Here is an 11,255-nt window from a genome sequence, read left to right as displayed (position 1 = left end):
AGAAGAAGAAGAAGAAGAAGAAGAAGAAGAAGAAGAAGAAGAAGAAGAAGAAGAAGAAGAAGAAGAAGAAGAAGAAGAAGATGATGATGATGCTATGGCCATTCATCACCACGACACACTCTGATAGGGATTCTGGGGAGGAAGCCAAGGACCAGGGATCTAATCTCACACACTTAGGACATGTCACATAACTGTACTGAGATTCTCTTTCTTCAACTGTAAAGGGAGGAGGACTGAGAGGAGGGGAAGGAATGGAAGGAGCAGAAGAAGGAGGAGCAGAGTGGGACTCAATGGATCTCATGGAAGAAGTCTTTTTATGTTTAGATACTAGGATTAAATTTTAACTAAAACATGCACCACCACCTGCCACTGCCTTCTCCACTGCAGCAGCAATCCAAAACTGTATTTCGTGTACACACCTGTAACCCCACTATGGGAGTTCCAAGCAGAAGGAATGGGAATTCAAAGCCATCCTTAGCTACCTAGCAAGAGTTTGAGGCCAGTCTAGGCCACGCTAAACCTTGTCTCAAGAAACAAAACAGCAAAAATCCCTCCTCACAAGTGATGGACCCAGGCTAGGCAGGCCAGGCTCACAGCCCTCTTGCCCAGACACTAAGTGAGTGATGTCGTCAAATGCGTGAAGAGCCTTCTGTGGTGACTGCAGTGCAGATTCAGGGACATGTGCTAGTGACCCTGGTGTCACGTGTCACGCAGAGATGTGCAGGTTGCCTCCATCAATAGACAATGACAGTTTGCCACAAAGTCAGAGGTGCAAAATTCCAAAGGATTAAAAACTGGTCCTCACTTGCAAAGCCTATGAGAGGGGGCTGGTTGATCTCTAGCTGCCCTGTCCCCTTAGCTCCTGCCCGCAGCTTTGGGAGCAGGTGTTTTAGATGGTGGGGCCCTGAAGTCGTAGGTTGTGCAATGGTCTCAGGAGAATGTGTAGTACTTTAGGAATGGAAACCTGAAACACAGTGGCAGATTTTACATCTTGAAATTATGTTAAGTGATTTAATTTTAAAGTCTGAACATTCATGCTTTGATTGTGTGTGTGTGTGTGTGTCTGCCTCTGTCTCTGTGTGTGTGTGTGCGCGCGCGCGCACATGCGAGCGTGCTTACGGACATGCATATGGAACTCAGAGTACTTGCACAGTCAATTTTCTCCTACTGTGTAGGTCCTGGGGATTGAACTCAGGTCGCCATGCTTGGCAGCAGATGGCCCACTGAGCCATCTCTTTGAGCTTATTAATTTTTAATTAAAAATTATATGTGAGCCTGGTGGTGGTGGTGACACATGCTTTAAATCCCAGCACTTGGGAGGCAGAGACAGGTGGATCTCAGTGAGTTTGAGGCCAGCCTGGTCTACAGAGTGAGTTCCAGGACAGTCAGAACTGTTAGAGCAAGAAACCCTGTCTTGAAACTCTCCTTTCCTTCCAAAAAACATTCTGTCTGATGTGTATGTGTGTTTGTGCATGCACACCTGACATGGTGCACACTTGGAAGTCGGAGGATGCCCGTGGGAGGTGGTTACCAAAGTCTCATCGTTTACAAAGTCTCCTTGGCAAGGGCAGTGAGAATAACAGTGAGTGGGAAGAAGGGAAGAGGAAAACTGGGGGAAAAGAGAAGAAGAATAAGCATGATAAAGATATGGAGATGCTTGGAGAAGTAAGCTATCTCAGACTCTACATATTTAGACTCCAAATTATTCCATAGTGGAAAGGCCACTGTTAGCCTTAGAAGGGTCCTGTTGTTTTTCTGGTCCTTAGGGTCCAACTAGACAGTGACTTTAACTGTGTCCTGTTTTAACATGATGCATGGCGACAGTGGGGTAACGACTGGATTTGCAAATATGAGACTCCACTCCTGGAAGTTTATGTCCGCTGAGAAACCCCTCGACAAGGTGTACATGTGGCCTTTTGGATCAGCCTGCTTCTGTGACTCTGTTGGAGCCATACCACAGAGAGTCCTCCCAGCCTCCCCCCAAGACTCCTGTTCCTTCATCACTCAGCTTCAGAGTACCCTACAGAGACCATTTCCTTAGCTCCTGCTTATCCCCCTCCCCCAGCCGCTCTTCTGGGATGCTCTTCATGCTCCCTACCCTCAGCCCCCCGTTTTCTCCAGAAGAATATTGTACGAGACTCCAACACCCTACTTCTGCCTCCCGTGCTGTAGTAAATGAGGCGGCAACATTGCCGAATCTGGCATCTACATCCGTTTTTATAGATCTCTACTATCTGGCAGGAGAGTCCGAGGAGGCTATAGAAATAACAAGCATAATCTGGGATGGAAGGAGAAAAAAATCCTCCTTTTGACAGAAACTGGAAAGCAGTCTCCTGTTAACCTTTATCACCAAGACAACAGCCGGAAGATCCTGGAAGCTCTGGGCCTGTCATGCTTTTGTTCATAACCTTGGACATTTAATTCATCCTGAACTTTCTATCTGTGCTAAAGTGACATGCTTGGATAAAAACAGACCTGAGACATCTCCATTCACACCATGGGCAGGCAGCAGACCGAGGAGATTTCTGGGGAAATGGGAACAGTTGATGGTTTGCTTGAAAAGTTGAGATTATTTTTTTTTTCTTCTAAAAAAAAAATTGTTTTGGTTCCTTGTTTTTATGAGCATCTGGTTTGTGGTCCTCTGTGGCAGTAGGTGGCACTGTTGCTTCTTTTTAACTGCCCTTATAAGGAAGGAACCACTTCCCCAAACAGTTTACAAAGAACATTCTGGGTTCCTAGGGGATCCCAGGGAAATGAAAGATGGATCCTCCATTGCAAGAGTCTGTGAGGCAAACCCGAAGTCTGTTCTTTTCTAACCGCATCTTTACAATGCACTAGTGTCTGGCTCCAAAGTCAGCCAATTCATAGTAAGTCAGAGCTAGTGATTCATGGCTATCATGACTGACCGGCCCAAAGCCATGCCTCCACCACCTCTGTTGACTCTTACAGGTTACCACCATCTCTCCTCTCACGTCCCCTGCTTTTCTGCTCAGAGACATAGTCAAGATGATGTGGGAAAGTCCATCGGTTTGAAAATACATCAGAATCATTCAAATTAGCCAATCCCAAGCCTGCTTACCCAGCTCATCAGTTGCATTTCCGAGAAACCATAATAGAGGATATTGCCTATATTTTCCCTCCACACTCTGCTCCCTTGCCCTCCGAGGTGCCCCTGCCTATACAGCTCCAAGTGGCATTACACCGTCTCTTGGGGCTGTCACGTGCTATTTTTCAGTGCTTGATCTGTTGGCTTTATCATATTCGAATAACAAAATGAACAGCTGTGTGTAAATGCATATGTGTGCCACGTGTGTGTGTGGAGTCAGAGGGAAACTTGATGCAGTTGTTTCTCTCCTTCCATCACGTGGGTTGCAGAGCTAGAACTCACATCTTCAGGTCCAAAGGAAACCCCATTTCCCCAAATTCTGGTGGTCAGAGAAAAGCCAGCATTTCTCAGGAGCTTGTGAAGCTGGTTCCCTCTACCAAAGGAGCAATTCCTTTATCACTGGCTCTGGAAGGGACAAGTGGCCATCAGTGGTACCCATTAGCATTCCAAACGCATGCTGGCCTCCAGGCTCTCTCAGTATCACAAGTATCTGTTACACAGTTCAGAGTCCATGCTGGCATCCTGACTCTTCTCAGCTTCCCGCTACCCACTCCTTCCCCCAATAAAAACCACCAAAAAACCCAAAACACACAATAAAACAAAAATACTTCAACTCATGGCCTTCCTTCCCATGGCTACTCATTTCTCCTTATATTCCTGTTATTTCAGCCACTCTCTCTCTCTCCTTCTTTTTCTCTTTATCGCTTACTCTTCCCCATCCCTCACAGTCAAGTCCAGTCTGGCCATGTTCAATATACCACTCACTTCCTCTCTCTGCTCTGGACTCTCCCAGATGCCTCTGGCTCTTTTCTCCCTCACACCTCCTCCTCCACCAACCACACCTTGGAGTGGCTGTCTCATCAGTTTATACAGCAGCCTCACCCCCCGAGCCATCTCCCCAGCCCACTAAGTGTATATCTTCAGATAAGTTACCTCCCATATTTAACTGAAATAAATCTCAGTGCTTCTTTCTCAGCTGGAAGCAACAGTTCTCCATGCTGAGGTCAAAACTAGCCAAGATGTCTGTAAGAGCCACGCCAAACTCCAGTCGCTCAAAGGAGCCCCTGCTCGGAGTATTTTATCCCAGTCTAGGTAGGGGTCTGGGCCCCATGTTCATCAGTTGGAAGGCTGTGCATCAAGACCTGAAACCTTGGGGAGTCACACCCCTTCTTTATAGCACATGCAAGCTTCTGAGGGCAACACATGCATGGGCTGTCTGGTCAGATGACATGAGTCGGGTCTCTGCCAGGTCCCTGCCCCTCTGCCTCTCTCGCAGCCACCTCTTGGCACTTGGGACTCACTGAAGATTTACAGCAAGTGTTAATTAAATGGGCCAGTGGTTTCATTCTGTAATGAACACAAACGTCACATTTGGACACTGACTTTTAGGGGGAAAATGGGGGCGATAATAATGAGAACATGCGGTGGATTCCTACAGCCAAGCGCCTCCGATGATTACAATTTCAGAGGCTTTACGTCTTAACTGGGCACCCAGCTGAATTAAGGCAAGGTCTGGTTAGCTGGGTGCCTCATTTAGAATCCATGCCACCATTGTACTTGTGAGGGACAAGGAAGCAGCAACTATTGTTTCAGTCAGGGAAAGAGACATCCTGAGGGCCAAAGGATCATCGTCTAGATAATAGTTTCCTGTGGTCCCTTGTTGTCCTTTTTCTATTGTTCATTTATTTCAGCTTGTTGTTTATAGAACTGGAGGTTTGAAGACATGAATCTAATCTATTTATTCTCTTACGAACACAGAGGATCTAATCTATTTATTCTCTTACAAACACAGTGGCTAAGTGGGGTTATTTAGCTGAATATACTATTCAAGGAACAGTGCTGCAGGAATTATTCCAAGCACAAACCTGGGCCAACAAAATGCATAGACTTCCTTGGGTATATAACTATATTTTCCTCCAAGTTTTTTTCTTGACCCACTTATTAGGCTCAGTCTCAAGCTGCTTGAACTTGGCTTACAACAGCCAACAATGGCTGGTCACATAGTGATTAGCATTTAATCAGGGGAGCAGACAAAAGTGAAGCCAAACAGGTAGATAGAGGTAGGCAGACCATAAGAAACACACTACTGAAAATGGGGGACCATTAGCATTGAGCACCTCTAGAGAGACGCTCATGGCAACACACAGGGGAGAAAAGAGGAGGGCGAAGATCAGAGGCAGAGCTTAGAGAGACTGAAGGTCTGGGAGGAGCTTATGGAGGCCTGAATTCAGCCAGTGGAGTGTGCTTGGGAGATGAGGAGTAAATCGGAGATGCAGAAATCGTACAAGTAGCAAAGAGAAAGAAAGGCACAGGTGGGAGAGAGGAGGTGCTGTTGGTTGACTCTTAGGGATCTGGCTTGAGGAGTTGGGGAGGTACCTGAGTGTTAGTGTCAGTTACAGCGATAACGAGTTGCCATTAAATGACATGTGTTAGGGGCAGAAACATGACATTAGTCCAGGCTGCATTTGGGTGCGTATCTGTAGTCGCAGAAAGGATGTGGGAATAGAGTTCAGGCCTGGTGCCAGAGATCGGAGCTGTCAGTGAAGGGAAGGGATTGGCAGCCAGGGGTGAGCATGAACCCACATGCTGGAAGAGCAGAGGGAGAGAAGACAAGAGAGGCAAACACCAGCATGAAGGAATGACAGTAGAGCCAGAGGGGACAGATCGCGGTCAGAGCCTCAGAGCACTGCGGACCTGAACACTCAGCAAGGGCATCGTCACCGGCAGCCAGAGCCACAGAGTGCCACTCCAGAGGGGCACCAAAGAGTGAGCATCTAAAATATGCAGGTAGAGTCCTCCAGGGATCTCGGGGTGTACTGGAAGCAGGGATGGATGGCTACAAACGGGAAGGGGAGAAAGCAGAGACCCATCTTGCTGAGCAGTTATATGAGCCAAGTAGAGAGAGAGCAAAGGTGGGTGCACCACACAAGAGTATTTCCTCAGGTACTGAGGTAGCATGTGGTCTTGAAGAGGAAAAAGCTGGGGTGAAGTAGCTGAGAGATAAAGATCTCTGGGGGGGGGAAGGGCTGGGACGGAAGCACGTGTGACTTCTGTATTACTGGATGATGAAGTAAGAGTAACTCTTCTTCTGAGGGATGTGTGTATGTGTGTGTACATGTGTGTAATGCATGTGTCTGCACAACATATATATGTGTATATATAATGTGCCTGTATGCATATGTATTTATATGTTTGTAGATATGTATGTGTATATGTGGGTATATGCATCTATCTGTTTATCTATATGTGTGTTTTGCATGTGTGTATGTTTTTGTTTATGTGTATGCATTGTACATGTGCACGTTTATGTGTGTACAGCAGAGGCTAGAGGAATCTACGAAGCTGAAGCTGATATAATCGAGTCTGTGAAAAAGAAGTAGGCCGATGGGGTGCACTCACGTTGGCTTTTGTTTTCTCTGACAAATCCTAAGTGACAGCGTCTTCTTCCAGCGATGGGGGCATCGTTAGGAAAGCATTAAAGCACAAAGGAGTTTTTAGGTGCAGCTCACCTCGGGGAGAATCCGCCTTCTCTCTCAGGGAGCATACATGGCTGGGTTTGTTAGGGTGCTGTGTGGGCAGGGCTGAAAAGCCGGAGCTCAGATCACAGCATGTGTGTAGACTCCCATGGCCAGTGCCAAGGTGACAGCCACCTGGAGACACTGATGCAAGAGCTGATGTGACAGCAGACAGGGCCTGAGTTCAGGGAGGACAGAGGAGAGGGAAGGGTGTCAAGAGATTTCGCAATAGATAACCCATGTACGTAAAGCCAGGAAGAGGAGCGGGGGAGCTCAGGACTTGCAGTCCATGCAAGAGGATGAATAATAGCATCACAGACTCCGTGGGACCACCGAAGCTTAGGGGAGAAGAGAGGAGGAGTGGGCCAAGTATATATTCTTTGGACCTGATGAGTTCGAAGCACTAGGAGGAAACCAAATATAGAAACATGGCATCTTTCAGAAACGCATTTCCATAGGAACTAGAAAGAGAGGAATTCTTCTGCATGCAGGACTGTATGTATACAGGACTAGCGGTGAAGGGTTGACAGGATGGCTCTGTGGTTGAGAGCACTTGCTTTTACAGAGAACCCAGCTTTGGTTCTTAGTACCAATATCAGGTAGCTCACAACTGCCTGTAACTCCAGATCCAAGGGATCCAAAGCCTTCTTCCTGCCCCTGGGAGCACTGCACTGAATGTGGTGTGTATACAGACGCCCCCTACCCCCTCCCACCACACACACATACACACACTACACACACACATACACAGAGACAGAGAGAGAGAGAGAGAGAGAGAGAGAGAGAGAGAGAGGAAGGAGAAAAGGGTTGATCCTAAGTGGAATTTGGAGAGGAAAATAATTCTTTGCATGTGGGTTCATATGTGCACATGTGTGTATTTACCCATGTGAGCATTCATGCAGGCCAGCAGTCACCTCCACGTATCTTCCTCAATCACTTTTTTTTTTTTTTTTTTTGGTTTTTCGAGACAGGGTTTCTCTGTGGCTTTGGAGCCTGTCCTGGAACTAGCTCTGTAGACCAGGCTGGTCTCGAACTCACAGAGATCCGCCTTTTTCTACTTCATTTTTGGACAGAGTCTCTCACTGAACCTGATACTTGCCATTTCAGTTCGCAGGTCCCCAGAGCCACCTGCGCCTGCCCCTGTCCTCAGAGCTAAGTCATATAGGGCTTGTCAATGGATACTGGGGTCTGAACTCAGTTTCCATGTTTGCCCAGAGAGCTGTTCACCCACGGAATCACCTGCACCAGTCTGAATTATTTTTCTGAGACCCAGTCTCACACTGTAGCTCAGGATGGCCTTGATCTCAAAACAATCCTCCTGCCTTAGCTTCCCTAGTGCTAGGATTACAGGTATGAACCACCAAACTCCCATTGGGAATTTCCATCTAAGAAGTATTCCCTGAGATTCTTGCCAAGGCCAACTGAAAGTGCCCTTGGCAGGAGCGTCATTTCCAGCTGTAGATCCAGAGTGGATACAGTGTAGCCTTTGGCCAGTCTGACTTCCAGTTCTTTCTGCTGCTGGCACCTACTCAGTGTTTCCAGCTTCCTTGTCACTGGGTTTAGGAAGAGAAAATAGCTTGAGGGTAACCTGAAAATGTAGGACACCCTAAGGGACCTCAAAACTCAATGCTTTGCTACCGGGGTTTGAGTCCCCAAACCTACAGATGACTGGGGTCTGTGAACTTGGAAAATGCCATTGCATAATGTTTTTTCCTCCTTAATAATGTTGACCTTACCCTAGTTTTAAAGTGTACATGACTTGTTGTGTATGTTCGTGTGACTGTTCATATGTGCATGTGTGTTTGCGGGCCAGAGGTCACCTTCCAGTGTCATTCCTCAGGAGCTGCCAACCTCAGTTTTTGAAACTGGTCTGGAAATCATCAAGTAGGCTGTCTGACTGGTTGGAGATCCCAGGGGTTCCCCGTGTCTTCCTCTGTAGTGCTGGGCTTACAGGCATGTGCTATCATGCTTTTTTTTTTTTTAAAGAAGAATTCTGGGAATCTAACTTGGGTAGGTCCTATAAGCTTTATTGACTGAGCTATCTCCTTAACCATACACATATCCCCCACTTTGAGACAGACCATATGTAACCTTGGCTAGCCTAGAAACTTGTGTAGACCAGGTTGGCCTTGAACCCAAAGAGACTTACTTGCCTCTGCCTTCCTAGTACTGGGATTAAATGCATGACCAATCATAAACATTTCTTTTTCTTTTTTTTAAGAAAATGAAATAATTTATTAATTGCTTATATCTTGGTACAATAGAAATAATGCTATATTGGGGTGAGTTTATCATTCTAGGGATGGGGCCCAGTTTCAAAGCGTGTAATCGCAAGCATATCAAATGACAATTAGGAGTCCTGGTTGTGCATCTGATAGGGCTTGAACACTTTAAATCCTTTTTCTACAGTGTTCCGTGACTGTTGCCATGTCAGAACTGTGCGGTTTCTATAAAGAACTATGGCTCTCCATATGCCAGCTAGGTTTTTAATAATGTTAAGGTGCTTGAAAGATTGACAATTTGAATGCATATTGTGTGACAGTAAGCTGTAGGTTGGTCGGACATACATACAGCTCATCAATGTCTGAAGACCTTTTGAACTAGAAGAGCTGCTTTGGGAAAATTATTCTCCAGATTGGGAGCTGGAATAATTATTTCAAAACGAATCACAATACACAGATTTCTAGGACATATGTTAGCAATTGTACACAGATTGGGCCAGGCAAATGGCTTGACGAAGAAAGTGCTATGCTGAACACGTATGGCAACCTGAGACTGAGCCCTAGAAGTGACTCCACAAAGCTGCCCTCTGACCTCTGACCATATATGCACTGTGACATACAAGCACGCACACACACACACACACACACACACACACACACACACACACACACACACACTGATAATAACAATGGCAATAATAAGCTGTACATAAATTGAAATGTCTTTGTACCAACTCTCAGCACAAACAATAAAATCTCAATTATGGCAAAAAAAAAAGCTGTGCGAAGGAGGGGGCACCCAATATGTGGCCAAGAATATGCCTCCACCTACGATTATAGGTTAATGAACCAACTCTTGCCTACTTCTATCTTCCCCCTCACTGGAATTGTTAGTCTTTGTTTTATAAGGTCATTTCCCATTCATCTGAGACACCATTAGAGAGAATATGGCATTGAAATCATTCCCATCAGTAATGGAAATAGCTGAGATTAGCTCTGATATCCCTGCAGCTGTTAAGCAAATCAAAAAGGCATTAACCGCAAGTTGAAATTTACTCCACCAGCTGAGGTAAAGACACACACTCCAGCCTGTTAAATGGACCTTTTAGCGCTTTTGCTTGAGACTTGCTGAATGCTGGTTGTGAGTCAGGACCGCCAAGTCTAGAACCGTAGCCCTGCGCTCTTCATGGAGAGATGAGTTCAAGCCCCTTGCATCCCACTCCTGGTTTTCATGAGTGTGTTTAAGAGGAGCAGGGCCTGTAGACTTCACAAAGTGGCCGTTTTGCATGTGAAAACTGAGGATGCAGCAAGCTCAAGGTCCTGGGTTCAACCGCAGTACCAGAAGAAGAAATTAAAACAAACCCAGCCCTTCCTATCTCTGCAGGAACGTTGATGGCTCTAAGTTGGGTGCTCAGGGTCGTGTGCCTGGGAGCTCTAGCTCCTGACTGTGCTGCTCCTTTGCATTTTAACTCTTCTCTGGCCTGCTACACCCCTTTGCTAACAGATGTGACCAGTCCTAGGGTCTTCAGAGGACAGGGCAATGGTTAAACCTAAAAAGCCCTCTATTAGGGGCAGGAGAGAAGCCTGTTGAAAACACTTGTCAAGCTTGCTCCCTGGAAACAACATAAAGTTGGAAGAAGAGAATCAATTCCAAAAAGTTGTCCTCTACCTCCGCATGCACGCGGTGGCGTGTATGTGTTCACACATACACATCAAGATCACACATACAGCAACAATGATAAAATAAAAAAACAAGTGTTCAGTCATGGGGCTGGGAAGGGAATGCAATCAACAAGGTGCTGGCTTTGTAAGCAGGAAAACCTAAGTGTGAACTCCAAAACTCACATTTTAAAAAATCCAGGCATAGTGGCACATTTTTGTAACTCAACACTGGGAAGCAGAGACAGGTGGTTCCCTGGGGCTTGCCGGCTGGTCAGCTTGGCCTGCTTTGCAAATCCCAGCCACTGAGAGATTGTAAGGTGAATAGTGCCCAAGGAATGATGCATGAGGTTGTTTTCTGGTTTCTACGTGCACATGCATACATGTAAACACACACACACACACAAATCACGTCACTACATCACAAATACAATTCCCACGTTACGTCAAGTGAAATCTGTTCAAATAGGGAAGCGCACACTGTATTTTTCCTTTTGCATGCGTGCATGAATGTTTGCATGTTTGCATGTGTCCACGAAGGTGGGGGCCAGAGGTTGACCTCGGGTATCTTCCTTGATTGCTCTCCTCTTTATTTACTGTGTTGATCTCAGAATTCACTAATTCAGCAAGTCTAACTAGCCAGCTTGGCCCAGGGACTCCCTGCCTCGGCCTCTTGAGCACTTGTACTATAGGCAAGTCTCTCTCTCTCTCTCTCTCTCTCTCTCTCTCTCTCTCTCTCTCTCTCTCTCTCTC

At 46.3% G+C, this 11,255-nt stretch overlaps 1 protein-coding gene across 6 annotated transcripts in view; it reads right to left on the bottom strand.

Annotated features, from left to right (window-relative positions):
* Frmd4a (FERM domain containing 4A) overlaps positions 1-11,255 on the bottom strand; it is a 592,091-nt gene that overhangs the window by 131,525 nt on the left and 449,311 nt on the right. The gene's annotated exons all lie outside the window — the stretch shown is intronic.

Source organism: Microtus ochrogaster, chromosome 16, assembly GCF_000317375.1.
Source record: "Microtus ochrogaster isolate Prairie Vole_2 chromosome 16, MicOch1.0, whole genome shotgun sequence".
Lineage (NCBI taxonomy): Eukaryota > Metazoa > Chordata > Mammalia > Rodentia > Cricetidae > Microtus > Microtus ochrogaster.
Note: the sequence above shows the minus strand (reverse complement) of the source record. Positions and strands in the feature narration are given on the sequence as shown.